Below are 16216 nucleotides of genomic sequence, written 5' to 3' on the forward strand. Positions count from 1 at the left end.
ATTAGGGAGAGCCTAATAGCAGACCTAAAGACCTCTGGGGAAGCAAATGAACACCACCCATGCTTTGATGCCATTTAATCTACTGCAGTTTCCAAAACGGTCCCTCTGCCCCACTCACTACCCCAAACACCATTATTTTCATCTCCCAGTCTCACAGGGGCTGGAACAGCCACATAACTGTGCTGTGCTTCCAAATACTGCAAGTTGTAAAGTTGGGATATTCTGCTTCCAAAAATACACACACAGGTTCTGGAGACTTCCAGGTGAGCTAACACATCTCCACAAAGCCCATTTTATGCTTCTGTTTCAAACTGTTTTCCAAGCTCACACCTAGTGGGTAGGAGAAGCAACAGTGGCCTACATTGGTGAACACCATGTGCTGATTCAGTTTCCGCTCATAAAACAGGCTGGTAACTGCAGGACAAGCAGTGCCTTTGTGAGGGGAGGCACAGAGTTGTCACATGCTTCAAGCATGGCAGCAGGAGCCAGGAACACCAGCACAGGGACAGACATGGGCAGCCAACCCCCCCTCACTTCTTGTAGTCCCCTTTCTTAAGCAAGGGAAATCCTCCTCACCAGGCAGCCTTCTAGGGGCACCAAGAAGGCTTGTTGATGTCTGCATAGTATTGAAAGAACCTTGGAACCAGCATCTTTTAGAAGCACAGACTAAAGCTGGAATTTGAGTCAGCCAGTTCAGACAGTAAACAGGACACTTACTTTGGACAGGGAGTGGGTAATTGGCCCTTGGCAATGCTGAGACTCTCACTCTGGACAGAAGAGCTTTCTGCACGCCACAGTTCACCTCAAACACCAGATACAGGCTTGTCTACAGGAGCAACTGTCTGCAGATCTCTGGCCTGTGCATATTAGCTAGTGCCATCTTCCTGAACCAGCTCTTTCTAGGCAGAACTATTTTAAAACTGATCTTAAAATTTCTTCTACAGAGCCAGAAGCAAGAGAAATCCTTGGTTAGACTGGAAACTGCTTGCTTCCACCACTCACCAGCATTTCCAAGCATTTGCAGAAGTAAATTGGCTGAAGAACTGGAAAAGATGAAGATTTCAAGAATCATTCAGACACAGGACTTCAGCACTGGTTTCTGTGCAGCTCAGGGAGCAAATGTTGAGAACACCAGGAGACCACCCAGCTCTGTTCCACCAACCTTGTTGGATACAGGGAAAGAGTGGAAGAAAAAAACCACAAGAATATTTCAGCTTGTTGAACATGCTACATCCCCAACCACTGGGTACAAGGGAAGGTTGGCCTCAACTTGCTGAAGAGGCATTTATAATCAGATGGGAGCAATGAGCAGGATTTAAATGCCAGCCCTACAGAGACAACTTTTGGTTTCTCTGAACAGGGCTACAGAAAAAATGAAGCCCTCCAAAGTCTGAAAGAACCCTCACTTCTAAGGTTTGACACTTTGAGCCTCTTAATCCAGGATCACTTCCTCCCAGTTGGGCCCCCACCCCAATTCTGAGGCTGGGGGTTGAGACCTGGGGAAGAAGTAAATTGTCCTTGCTGCATATGTTTTGGAGGACTGGGAGCCCTGCAACACATGTTTACCCAGGACAAATTTAAAGTGAATTTGTCTTGAGTGACAATAGCAATGGTATAAGCAGGCTGGTGAAAGTCAAAATCAATCCCTGTGTCTCCAGGACTACAGCAAAAACATCAACACCCCAAGCTCTCTCACCTGGCACTGCTCTGAAACGTTTTTGTCTTTTGAGTTTGATTGTCACTCTTGGTTTTGGTTTTTGGTTGTTTTGGTTTTTTCTTTTTTAATAGGTTGAAATTCTAAATTAGGGATATAGCAGAGATCATTATCCACACCAAATTGTAACCAGTATCCCAAGTTCAGGGATGCTTACAGGGATAAGCCAGACCTGAATTTCTCCCTTTAAACACTAGGGTGGAATCCTGCCTCAGAGATAAGGTCAGGCTCGAGTCCATATTCCAAAGAGATCCATTCCAGGCCCAGTAAGTAATGCTGGGTGAGAATCAAGAGAGCTAGCAGGCATAAACCCACCTCCTTCTTTCGAAATTAATTCCGAAAAAAACCCAACTGACATAAACAAGGGGACTCAAATCTATAAAGAGGATAAAAAATTAAAACAAAATTATCTGCAACCAAAGATATTTTTGGTCTGCTAACAGTGATTTTCCATGCCTGTCCCATGCTTTCTGCGAGGGCTATTTGGACTGAACTCCGGTGCGAGGGGAAGAAATAAAAAACCAAAACCATGATAAAACCAAAAACCAACCACCGCCATTGCTTGGAAGAGCAAGGAAAGCTGCTCCAGAGGAAGGGATGAGACTCACCTGTGCCGGGAGGGGGCGCGTGGTCCAGCGGAGCCGGAGCCCCCAGCCCCGGGAGCGGAGCGGCCGCCGGCGCCTCCACCTGCCGCGCTCGGCTCCCGCGCTCCCCATCGATCCCTTCATCCCTGTTTATCCCGCACAGCTGGTCATTCATCATCTCCGATCCCACAGGGCTTTTTTTTGCTCCGCTCGCCTGGCTCCATGTTAGCGCTCGGCTGCCTTACATGACACCATGACCTACTTTATTTTTTTTAGTTTTCCTCCCGGAGAATAGCAAAGCGCTGCTTCAGTGTGGCTTGCAAGGAGGAAAGGCAAAATTAAAGAGTGCTGGCAGAGAAAACCAAGGCCCTTTTCAAAATTCGTGGCTGTTTGTGAGAGGTTAGGCAAGGAGAGCCGAGGCCAGTCCAGGCACTCCAGACTGCACAGCTGAAAACAGGGCAATAACAGGAAGAATAAGAGAAGGGTCTTGTGTTTTGAGTCTGAAAGATGATGCCTGTAATAACTTTACCAAAAATCGGAGCCCACCTGACTCCCACAGAGCTCAGATCAGCTGATTGAGAGGCAAGGGTAAGAAACACCATCACAGGCAGCAGCAGTGACTCAGGGAAGCAACTGAGGGAAGACTGGCTCAGGGGACACAGGCTCATTTCTGTCCTCCTCTACAGACATCAGCTAAGGAAAATGCTTAGTACCAGAGCCTCCAAGATAATCAATTACATGCCCATATACCAGAAAAGTCAATCAGCTTAACCATAACCCTGAGGAAATCCTGCTATCTCCACCACTTTCCAGTGGAAATTACAAATCTACATTCCTTTGAGGATGTGGATTTTAGTCTCCACATGTCTCACTTCGCTGGTGTTTGAGAAGAGATAAAATTTCCCTAATTCTTCAAGGTATTCTATGCAGCAGACTGTCAGGCATGCCTAATAATTCAGTGAAGGGGTACCTAAAAGAATAATCTGGAAATATCTACTCCTAAAATAGCTAGAATTCCATCTGTTCTGTGAGGCCAAATAATCCTTCAAGAATTTTTGATTCTCTCATACATCCAGACTTCCTTAATCCTTGAGCTTTTGAAAGCTTCTCTAGTACGATTTTAAGGGTACATCTCTCTGGTTTACCATGGCTTTCTTGAAACACAAGGATGGTTGTCCTTGGCAGGCAAGCTCAGAGCACAACAGCAGCAGGGCAAGCAGTATTAGTCTGCACTCTAGCAAGACTGGAGAGTCAAGACAAGCTATTTCCAGACTGGTATTTGCTTTCTTCATTGCTGGAGAGCTTGCAGGACAAACAATGTATTGCCATGCTTGCAGGTCAGGCCCAAAAGGGTCCCCATGATTTTTGCTCTTTTCCTTTCAGGACCTGGTTTGCAATGGGGCCAAGGCAGACATGGTTTGGCAAGGATGGCATGAACCCTGGCAGCATTCATGTGCCTTGGGATAACAGTGGGAATCACTGGCAGAATTGTAACCTTGTGGCAGGCAGTGAATATCTGACCTAAGGAACGGCTCCAGCACATGTAGGCATTTATATCCTCAGTCTCAGAGCTTTAATCATTACAGTCCCTGCTGCTAGGGAGGAGCTAAAGACCTCTAAGGTGTAGCACAAAGCTTTGAGAGCTTCTTATTACCAAGTTTAGGACCAGACTCAACTGGATATCTGCTGGAAGTTACTGCCACTGTACTCACCAGCCACTGACGCATAAGGCTACATTGCTGCTGTTCAGGGAAAAGGATCTTATTTCACTCACCTCTGAATAATCCCTTGGGGTTTATTCTTGCTGAGCATGTCAGTAGCTGGGCAGGAGTTGCTGAATGTCCAACATGTCATACTTCACCAATTTACAGACCCATCCACCTCAGTGGTGTCCCAGATTCACCACTTACCCTGTGCTGTGTCCAGCTGCAGCGGCCCACAGGGCTGGAGCAGGAGATGCTGCAGCTGGGAATGTTCCAAGTACCAAGCCCTGCTGGAGAGCCAGCTGCAGTCTGCAGCTTCTCTGCTGCCACATATCATCCATGTCTCCTTCATATGACCCAGAGTGGGTCATATGTTAGGAGGAGGGGAAAATATAAAAGAGTGCTGACAAACTGATCTTCACTACAGAATGCATTTGTGAATAGAGAACAGGCTCCAGGGCTTACAACCTAAATGCAGATCCCAGCAGTTCCTAAAAATACATCTTCAAAAAAAAAAAAAACCCACACCTGAAAACTGCCCCTGAGTGCAGGAGACACTGTTCCCTCTGAGCATCTTTTGTTTCCAGAGCCCTTCTGGAACCCAACTGTTCTGCATAATCCCTGCTTAGGGACAACACACAGCAGCCCAATACAAGCTGCTCTCAGTTTTCCACTGCAATTAGCATAGGTGGTGCTTATCTTATTTTAGAGTGACCTGGCTCCTCTGGAGAAAACCCTTGTCTCCAGTTCACTCAGAAAGACACAGCAGTTACTTCTCTGCTTTCTGCATGAAGTGTCCTTGCAAATGGCTGGGATGGACGAGTAGAGGGTAAATGAGAGTCACTACCACCTAGGCACTGAGTACACAAAGGCTCACTGCTAAACACCTGCAATCCTACCCCAGAGGCCACAGATAAGTTTCAGTGGCCTTGTCAAAGGTTCAGGGAGCTGCTTTTCAAAAGCCACGGACTCCCCAGGTTGCCCAAAACTTGCAGACAGAAGAATGAAACAATCCCCTGTCAGCTGACCCACATGCAAAGAATAAACACAAGAGGCAATTGGCAGCATCAAGGCGCTCTGCACTCTCTCTTGGCTCAAACACATGCTCTTGGGCTTTACAGATGTGCAGCTGGCATGCCCCAGGAGCTGCTTCCCTCCTCAGACATATGTCAGCATACCTAGAGCACACCAACACAAGCACTTGAATTCAGACAAACAGGGGCTTTAGAAGCAGATCTCCAACTTGTCCCCATGTACTGCACTTTGGTTCACATCACAAGGTGATCCTGGAGGGTGCAAGGGGGACTCCTTTTAGATGAAGCCAGACAGAGATGCGTGCCAGAGCACACCAAACACACTCCAGACACCCACATCCAATCCTAAGGACTGGAGAGCAGAGCTAATCTACAGGAAAACACCCCCAGAAATGCCAACTGACCTTGTGTTCTCAGTGCCATCTGATTTACTCTGCAGAGCCACTCAGTACTCAGAGACACAGAATCCCAGAACACTCTGAGCTGGAAGGAACCCACCCTCAGGGCCACTCTGGCTGTGCTTTGCTCCCACCTGTCTGACTGCTTTCACCTGCTTCTCTTGCCTGGTGCTCCAATGATCAGCCCTCAGAGACAATCCCTCAGCCTTTATTACTTGCAATTGCAACAGCTATCCGAAGAGGGCCTTTGTTTGCCCTGCCCAAGATGTCTGAATAAAACAAAATTATTTCATTGCAGTTTTTACTGCTTCCAAATTTGCTTTCTACAGATGTTTCCCCCATTTCACCAGGAACCATTATACTTCAGTTTCAGCTGCAGAAACCATTAACCCATTATGAATGGGCAATATTGACCTATTTTGAAAAGCTGGTTCTAGTTCCTCCACCACAATAAACAATAGCAGCAAAGCTGCTTGGCACTAGCCACCTTCCGAGAGGCTATTCATATTCTGGTGTTTGTGCATGGTTTACGGCAGGGATTCTGCATTGTTTATTTTCTGTTTCTCTGCAGACAGTGGCATTGTTAAACAGCATGTGTCCGAGAGAATCCACCCTCTCCATGGGATCTCCTCCCAGCTATTACAGCACTTCCCAGAAACCTGCTGAGCTCTGGAATAAACAAGTCTCAATGGGGGGACTGAGCCCACACCCAAGAAATAGAGTGCCATGAAGCCTCCATAGCAATGAAAGTAACTTGGCCTTGCATGAAACCTTCCTTTTGCCTAATGAAAACCCTGTGCTGTCACCCTTCCTAATGATGGTCTCTTGTCCCTTACAGGCAGAAGACACAATAATGGACTTTTCTCTGACTTGCTCCAGCTACGATATGGGCCACAAGAGATTATGTTTTCCTTCTGACCCATGGGCTTGGGCACCCAAAGCATTTCACCTTGGACAGAAAGAGCAGAGATCAACCTTTGGCACAGCTGAGCTGGGAAGGGGGATGAGGAAGTGGGGAATTCCTCCCAGAGCTGAGAAGCCTCCCACATACTCAGTTTGTTTTTCCTCACCCATGCACAGTTATACCAAATGCCAGATTTGGGGTCAGGAAGGAAACCCCTCCAAGTCCAATTGCAATGACCATTATGTAATTAACTCTTGGTTTTTGGGTTCTCCCCCCCACCCCACAGTCTGGGGCTTGATACACCCTCAGTATCATCTAGCCATTCTGCCCTGGCAAACACCCTCACAGCAGCCCTGGAAAGCCTCTGCTGGCATTTTGCCTTGCATACATTCACTCATCTCTTGTCACGGGATACAGAGAGATGCTCTGCAACATGTTATATTAGCAAAGGCCAGGAAGACCCTGCTGGTCTAAACATCTCATATGCAGTAAATTAGGATTGTGGCAACTTTGATTCATTGATTCAGACAGTGCATTTCATACTCACATTCCTAGGGTTTTGGGTTTTTTGCTGGCTGGCAACAGATGTCCAACATTTCTGCTGCACAAGGGAATCACTGAGCAGTGAAGACATGGGCTCATTGTAGGATCTGTAGCTGGCAGCCCACCTTTTTTCTGGGCCAGAACAGGCCTAGACTGACAAGCAATATCAGTGATTGTTCTCCATATGGCATGAGAGGGAAATGCTCTCAAACAGGACGAGAAACACTCAGTCTTGCATTTCAAAGATTTTGCTATCTGACCTCAGATTTGCTCTTTTTTTTTTGTATTGGCTTTGAAAAGCATTTACCCATCTATCTGGGTCTTACAACCTTACCATGTTTACAAGACGTGCCCATTTTGCTCCTCTTCATAATTCATTCCCACTACAGTCAAGCTCACACAGTCAAAGCAGAGCCCTTCAGAAGCACTAAACCCAGTACTAGGTTGCATAAAATTGATAGTTCCCATATGTCCTTATAAACACCATGCTAAACTGTATTGTGCTGTATTTACATTGTGTTAACATCTACCAAATTACCAAGCCAGCAGGAGAACATACACCCAATTCACATTTTTTAAACAAGGCTTATAGTCTGGGTGAGCATTTAGTTTTGTGTTTTTGATTTTTTTTAAAAAAAGAGAAGGCTATGAAAAAAAGAGAAAATTTTAATATAAACTTGGCCTGCAGTTTAATGCTACTTGCCAGAACTAAAACATCTGCATCCTGTGGTATCAGTCCACTTGGGGACTTTATTAATTCAGAGGCAGCTAGAGCTCTGGATGGTATTACCACTGGGAGAGCTTCCTGTCCTCCTGATATTTCACGTGGTTTAAAAGAAAAGAATTTAAGCTACCATGACTAAATCCTCTCTCTTTTACATTTCAGTTTATTTTCAAGCATACAGTTCTACAAAAGAGGGATCCAGGTCCATTAATACTAACTGAGGATCTAAAACTACACTCTGGAAAGTTCCTTTCCTATCCAGGGATATTTCCTGGCTAGCAGCTGTCTGATTTTCCTGGACCTGGGCTTTCTTTATAGCTACTAGCTGATCAATCCCCATGCTTGTAATAAGAAACCCTCACCACAGTTTTTCAGATGAGGACCAAGATCACTCCCTAGTGAGACACAAAGTCGGAAGTCCCAAACTGATCAGAACAATGGTCTATTAAACCTTTCCTTCCCTAACAGCAGCAGAAGAGAGACAAATTAAGCTCTAGACCTCCTGCCCAGACTCATGAAATCTTTTCCTGACCTGACTAACATTTGAAGGCAAAAGACTGGGAGCTTTCCTTTTAATTGATATGGTTACAGGCAATACCTCTCATTGCTTACAGTTGTAGACAGTAATCAGTAAGATTAATTCTAAGACCTCAGTGAGAAATACCAACCCCCCCAGCCCAGATTTGAAGCAGAGGCTGAAGTCAGCATACAGTAAAAGTTACCTGTCCTTTAGAGGTGGGTTCTGACTGTGCTGTAGCTTCAGGGGAATTATGGTTGCCTCTTCCAGTATAAAGAGATGCTCAGCAAGATTTAGGTCACAAAGTGCATCAGCACCCAGACCATTCAGAGCTCAACACTGGAGACCACAATGAGGAACAAACCTGAACCAGACCAGAGCTGGGCACAAGCAGCAAAATGGGTGATACTAGACTCTGTTGTACAGCAAACTGCATGACCTCAGAGCACTGGTGCAACAAAAAGGGTTCTCCCACTGAACCACTCAGGCAAGTTTTGATCATAGACTGTTTTTCTTGCTGTTTCCTCATAAGTCACACTCTTCAACTTCCCTCACACAGGTCAAAGGACAGTGGCTGCTTTCAGTCTGCTCTCTGGGGCTGATCTAAATGGACATGCATGAAAGATAAAAGATCTTCTAAAGAGTAGCTCAGCTGTTCATTAAACCAGAACCACCAGTGTGGAGGGGTGGTAACAGGCCTCAATTCTTCATGCACTCGCTCTATATATCATTGCAGATGTATCAAAGTACAGATGCAAATTAATTTGTCATAGTATTTACCAGTTTATAGCCATTATATTCATGGCAGAAGGCAAACTACAAGAACTTTTGAAATTCATCATATATGCTGTATTACAATTTTGTTTATTCTTCATGTTTGAGACATTTGTCAGATCTAGAACAAAAGGAACACTGATCACTACTTCCAGCCAACAAAACCAATGGAGATGATTTTCAGATATTTCTGTTTGAAACTACACATGCATTTGGTAGACAATGCAAGTGAAAAGCTTTGTAGTCAGCAGCTTGGGCATAAAACCCAAGGGAATTCCTGGGTGGTCACATCCAATTCTTCAGGCAGCCATCTTTTCGACAGCATTTTGGATCATCTCTGTGAGCAAGTTCATGCTCAGGTCTTGGATTTCAACCAGGATTTTGTCCTACTTTTCTGTCTGTGATGGTGACGCTGCTGCTCTCTTACTTTGCTCTTCTAGCAGCATACACTGACTATACAGGGTGACCAGAGGCAAGCTATGATTCAAGAAGGGAACTCATGCCTGAAGAAGGATTTAAGCATGTCCATCAATGTTTAAAAAAAGTCACTCATTTTTTCAGGAAATCTACTTTGCATCAAAACTTGCAGTCCTTTTGTGCTACTTCAGGCTTGAACTGAAAAAAAAACATATGGTAAGACACCCGTCATTTAATCCACACCTTTCCTTTCCCTTGTTTCTTTGAAGGACTCAGAATGTGATAAAAAAGGATTGCCACAGGAACAGGTAGCTGACACAGATCCTGACATGCCATGCAGGACAGCTGTGTTTCTAAGAACAAATTCATCCACTCTGGAAGGGAGGAAGCAAGAACAAGAATTTGCCTGTGGTCCACAACTTATTTACAGCCACAACTGCAGTTAGAGCTCAGGTCTTGCTGGCCACTAGAAAAGCACAGTCTGAGCTCCAGCCATCTGTTTGAAGGTTAGGCAGCCTCCATCCCTGCCAACTCCTAAACTTTAATGAAAATAGGGGGTTTTGGTTTTTTTACTTCCATTAAAGCTTCTCCCAAGCTTAGATTTAAGAGCCTAACAGTAACATTTCAAAAATGCTTCAGTGAACTGGGACCACAAGTCATGGTAATTTCACAGAGACACTGTGGTGAAGACTGACCACTGACCAACTCCTAGTATGGAAAAATTTTGGCCACCATCATTTCAAAAGATGGCAAGGAAAGGGCTCGTCTCCAGAGAGACAGTGCAGCCTTTGAAAAACATTTTAGTAATACTTTGTCATACACAGCACCAGTACTGGAGTTGCTAGAACTCATTCCTCTGGGACATAAGTTCTTTTCCTCAAAATGATATTTAAACTATATAGTCATGGTTTTTGAGCACAGTTCAGGACATTCCTTTTCCCTTAGTATATATGCCTGTTTGACCTAAACCTAGGAGTTGTGAGAACTCTGAAGGACTTTTGGTAAGTGAACCAAACTGTATGTGAAGAAATGTAATAAATTGCTCTTGGAGTCAGGGAATGTCCACTACCTAAACTTCACATTTCTGTTCGGGCAACAGAACATCTTAGAAAAATCCAAATTTAGCCTGGAACGTACCTGCATCTTTTGTGATGAACTTATTTCCTAATGTCTGAGTAGCCCAGTTCTCTTAACATCTGCCCTGAAATGGCCCTTCCTACATCATCTTATAAAACAAAAAGGAAAAACAAAAAGCAAACACTGTCTTCCCAGAGCATCTGTGGGATCTTTCAGCTGAAAGGGACAACTGATGGGCTGTAAAATGTGGACATTTAATTTCAGTGTAGAAGAGAAACCCCACCCCTCCACCTTCCACAAAAGCTTCAGGAAAATGCTTCAAGACCAGTATTTGCTGCTAGCAAAAGGCTTATTGCACATAACCTGCCAGGGGAGGTCTCACAAGAGGAAAGGCTCTCCAAGACAAAGATCTCTTCCAACCAGCTGGAAAACAACACGCCTTCATTAATTTACTCAGGATACTGGGAATTTTGCAGAGTTTTGCTACAGATTTGTGCAATACCCCATATTGCAGGCCTCTGGGTTCTAAGGAAAATATGAAAGAAGGGATGCGTGGGAGAAGACTACTGTAGAGAGTTCTGATTTCTGGGCTTGCCTCTTGCACCCTTATTAGGGCAGCACAGGGGAGGTCAGGACTCCCTAACATTGTACACCTGCTGTGTCCAGGGATAAGCAAGCACCCAGCTGCTTCATTTTCCTTCACATCTCCTGTTTCCTGAGAGGTGCTCTTGTTACTCCCTCACTGTCCACCTCAGGCAGCATTTGTCAGCCTCCAGCACACAGAGGTTGTCCCTCCCCAAATCAGCTCCCTGTCCTGATGACAGAAAACACAAGGTGCTCAGTGTTCACACAGCTGTTCACAGCCAAGAACAGAGCCCAGGAGCCCCGCCTGGTGATCAAAGCCCTTATCTGCCCCACATGCTTGTTATCAACAACCGACAGCATGTGATCAGATCCAGGGCTGAAAACAGGCTTGCACCTGAACACATTTGCCTATCACAACAGAGCTGACTTTTCCTCCTTAGTGCAAGTCTAACCTAGACCAAAACTGAACAAATTAAATGATCTCCAAGGACCACAGGAAAAATAAGTTCTGCTAACAAACTGTTTGAACAGTAAAGAAAAGGATTTGGTACCTCTGGGATAAAGGAAAAAAAATGTGGAATGTAAAAATGAATGGTCACAGAAGAGAGGCTTGGCAAGGACTCCATGAGCAGCTCTAACATCTGGGAGCCATGAGTGCCTCAGATCAGAGACTCTCAGGCATGCTCTTAACACCACAAAGTGTTTCAAAGCAAAGGGTAAGGTGGGGGCAAGGCTGCATTTACTTCCTGGCAGCACCCAGATATGTGCGGGCAGAGGGGGCCAGGAAACCAAGGCAGTGGGCCAGCAGGCAGGTACATCAGCACATCACATCCCACAGCACATCATCCAGCTCCATCGTGGCCTCAGCACAGCCAGGTTTGCTGCCAGGAGCAAGCAGTGACCATCAGTAAACTGCCACAAAGCTGTTCTCCTCAACCTACACCAAACCCCAGTCCTTCCCCAGAGCCAGGAACACTGCAGCTTAACTTCCCTACTCACCACCACCTTGAAAAATAAGTAGGAAAACATGCCATCATCAGTTTTTCCTTTGTTGCTGGGTTGGACTTTGCCATTGCCTGTTTCTTGCTCCTCACCAACATCCTAGAAACAGCAGATACTGAACAGACAGAGCCAGCACCAGGATAAGAAAAGGGCTAACACGGCCATGGGCCCCGTTGAAAGATAAAGGACAATCACCAGGAGGATAAGCTACAAGTATCTTAATTTCCACAGGCACAAACATCACATTAGAAGATACTCTGAAATCAAGAAAAAAAAAATTCCCCAACTTCTTATGCTCTTTAAAAACTGCAAATACATCCAAGACAGGGAAAGGTGAGTGGAGGGTCAGTCAAACACCAAAAATCCAGAATAACTTGAACGACACATATATATTTTGGCACATAAATTACCTCTCCAGACAGCTTTGACAAGGCCTAAGCAGCTTAGCAAGCTTGTGAAGACCAAGAAAATTTGAAGTGGCAGTGAACTATGATGCTGTGAATCAGGTCAACCTTTTCTAGAGTGGCTATTGCTGTTATCCCTGACTTTGGCTTTGCCTGCAGCCTATCACTGAAACCTTCCCTCAGGCTGCTTGTTTACCTGCAAGGAAAGATGCCTTTGAGATCAGATGTTAGTTTAGACTTCAGACAGGCTCCCATCCCAAATCCACCATTTATTTCCTGTTGTCATCCCACCTTCACTTGCATAGGCAGGCTGTAAATACATTAGCAACCTACACCATTCTGGCTCAGTTACTACAAGGGCCATTAAAAAAAAAAAAAAAAAGACATTACGAATGCATCAGCATCTTCAAATCTCTCCCTTCCTCTCCTCTTCAAATCTCTCCCTTCAAATCTCTCCCTTCCTCCCTTCCCCAAAAACCCCTCTTTTGGGGTTTTTCCTCCTCCCTCTTTCCTGGGAAATGTGATGAAGGAGGGTGGAGTGGCTCGAGCTATGTACAAATATTCAGACAGTCTCTTAGCAATAAATGGATCTCGGTCAGTTCTATTATCCATCTGGCTGTGGCTCCTATTATCTGCTGTGAATTGTAGCAGAGATCTCTGGAACAGCATTCAGGCACCATCATTACTTCCACACCCTCCAAAGACTGCACTGTAACAAGGCATGCTGGATAATACTTGCCATTAGAAGAGGGAACATAAAGGATTCAAGCTATGACTAACACAGTAAAAGGCTCTGCATGGGGCTTTTACATTCATTGAGTGGGGTTTGTTATTAAAGAAAATTCTAGGTTCAAACCCTGGACCTGCATTTTATACAGTGCATCAGCTGACTTACACAAAAAGGTGATTTCATCCTGTTCTTGCTCACTTCCCCACTCCCCTCAGCTAAATCCTTATGGAAGGCCACAGCTGGAGAGTGGGGAAGGCACAGCACAGGCCTGCCTGGAGCGCACAGTCCCCAAATGGGGACCATAAGCCCAAAACAGTGAATTTGTTCAGCCCTAAGTGCCTGGGAGCCTGCGAGGCACCACAGGGAGCATCCAGCAATTCAGAGCTGAAAGCCTCCAAAGCAGCACTCACATGGCTCCTTGTTAGGAACAGGAGTTTTGGGATCCAAACCCACATCTTACTTCCTCGCATCTTTCACAAGCCCTCCCATTTGTTTGAGGCCCATCTGAAAAGCCTAGATTGAAATCCAATATCCTTGCCCAGGGCAGAATAAGGGTTTTAAGAGAAAAAACCTTTTAGGTCTCCCTCCCCTAGCCAGCAAGGCAAGGCCACAAACATGAGCTCCACCAAACTCATTTTTTTATGGGTTTCTACCTGGCAATGGATGGGTGTCAGCCTCCCAGGCACAGAGCCACTGGATGGAGGCTTTCCTGAAACTGGGATATTTCAGAAACCTTTCTCTCCTGCACAGCTTCCCTAATGCTTTTCTCACTTGGACACCTATTTCACAGCAGTGCTTAATATCTTACTATTTCCCATCATTCAGCATGGCTGAAAAATTAGTCATCAACCTAAAAAGTTATTAAGAAACACTTGATACTATGATTGCTTTCCTGTGGAACAAAGCAAAGAGAAGAGGTAGGGGAGGGAAGGTGGGTGAAACCTTGCACTTACTTTCCCAGCACAGGAACAGGTCTCCTGGGGAACCTCAGCCCACAGGACAGCACCCAAAATCACAGCTTGGCACAGCCCCTCCAGTGCTGATAGCCCAGAGGCAGCTGGCAGAGGCTGCCTTAAGTAGAGCTGCTGCTCCCCGGCAGCACCACCCATGGCTAATGTGCTCCAGATGAAAGTCATTCCTTGGCCACAATTGCTCCCAGACCTCAGCTGGGAAATGCAGCCCTTCTCCCTGCTCTGCCTTTGGGCATTTGGGTCCAGGAGCTGGGCTAGCCACTCTCCCATCCATGCACAGAGCAGCTCGGGAATGGGGACAGCAGCCAGCTCTGGAGCATCATGTTGTGGGCTGTGAAGCCAGGAAAAGATATGGTAGATGAGGGAAGGAGCACAAAATGAGCTCCACAGGGTCCACTCAGGTCAGGGACTTGCAGCTGCTGCCACCAGCAACATCTCTTATTGTATCTGTGTGTATCTCTGAGGCATTGCTTAGGCAGAGTGGCCCAGTGCTGTTTTCCTGCCTATTCAGATGGCTTCTGGCCACCCCAAAGTGCTGTCACAGGCCATCCTCTCCTCTTGCCACCACTCCTACCCAGTGTCCTGGGAGCTCCTCCAGCTCTGCAGATGGTGTGATGTGTAAGCCTGAGCTGGAGACAGCGAATGGCACTAAAAAAAGGGAAAAGTTATAATGGGAAGATAGGGGGGACAACTGGGAACAGTGAAAAAGGGCATGGGATTGATCACAACCACAAAAGGCAGGGAAGAACAGAGCATCACACCTCTTCATGGCCATTTTCACACCATGCACAGTCGAACTCAAGGCATCTCGGGGGGAGGGAGAAGTAACCTGTTGAGGAAAAACAAGAACCAACAGCCTGTAAAAACATGGCATCTCCTTAGGCAAGATTTTTTTGTGAGGCGGAGCTCAGCCATTGTGTGTACCCACTCAACCCCACCACCCTTAGAAGGCATTTGCTGGGAAGGGGCTGCCACTGGCTAAGAGCCCTCGTGCCCACAGCAGGGCTGGCTGGAACGGGCAGTCTGAAAAGCTGCATTTTAAGTGGCTTTCTGTCAGGCAGTGCCAAATATTTGTGAGGGTGTTTTGAGAAGGGAAAAAAAAAGAAAGATTCCCCCCATTTTTATGTTAATAAAAATATATTCGATTTGTGTACAGTTTATGTGCATCATAAAAGTGCTAATTACTCTCCCAAACAGAGGAGAAACAGAACAATTTTTTTTGCATCCCACCCTTCCTCCTGTCTAACCCTTTATACTTTTATGACGCAGCATTTATTTAAGTCGGAATTGTGCCTGGCTCATTCCGCCTTTTGCATGGCGCATCCTCACCTCTCTTCCCAATCATAACAAAAATAATAATAACTTGCAAATTTATTTCAGTGGAAATTTGGAAAAACATTCTGAAGGGAAAAAAATTTCTCCAAACATAAAGCAGACAAGGACCACAACACTGCCCTCCCTCCCTTTCCACAACTTTTTCCTTTGGTGCATACATTTTTCCAAGGTCACCTCAGAGGCTTTTCCTAGTTGGCTATTAAAACAAAAAAAAAAAACCTCCGCCTGCCCCAAGAAGCACATGAAGCCATCGCTGTGGCTTGGACTGTTTCCCTGAGTATGGATGCCATGGGAGAAGCAGCAGGGCGGGGGGGGGTGAGCTGATATTTTTCCAAGACTTTTTCTCTCACCAGAGGAGGATGAAGATGGAATGATGAGTGAGGTTCCGTTTGTCTGGCAGCATGAGTCACTCAGCAGCAGTTTCCGATACACACTTTTTTTCTTTTTTTCTTTCCATTACAGAATTTGGTGTCATTTATTCCTTCCTCCTCCTCAAGAAAAAAAAAATAATAATAAATCCTGCTACCGTTATGTCTAATTTATTCTGGGAACTTGTCTGAGGACCCACCAAACCTGGGGGGAAGGGTGATTTGAAACACAATCCAAAATATAATCGGCTCTGGAAGCTTTTAAAGAGACTCCTTTAAGGCTGTGCCAAACCTTAAAGAAGGAAAATACTTCCACTAAATCCCTCCCACCATGAATGGGATCCTGTATGTCTGAGGCTTTTTATTGGCTGGGTGGTTTTGGGTTGTTGGTTGGTTGTTTTTTTAATATCAAAGATGTTACTCTTTCAAATA

General features: G+C 45.5%; 1 long non-coding RNA gene across 1 annotated transcript; it reads right to left on the reverse strand.

Moving 5' to 3' along the window:
- Nucleotides 1–1061: 1061 nt before the first annotated feature.
- Nucleotides 1062–14148, reverse strand: LOC138114586 (uncharacterized). Its single transcript, XR_011152679.1, has 3 exons — nt 14064–14148; nt 8327–9510; nt 1062–1162 (listed from the first exon to the last, which is right to left on the reverse strand). It is a non-coding gene; the product is annotated as an uncharacterized lncRNA (long non-coding RNA).
- Nucleotides 14149–16216: the final 2068 nt, after the last annotated feature.

This window comes from Aphelocoma coerulescens, chromosome 9 (genome assembly GCF_041296385.1).
Source record: "Aphelocoma coerulescens isolate FSJ_1873_10779 chromosome 9, UR_Acoe_1.0, whole genome shotgun sequence".
Classification (NCBI taxonomy): Eukaryota; Metazoa; Chordata; class Aves; order Passeriformes; family Corvidae; genus Aphelocoma; species Aphelocoma coerulescens.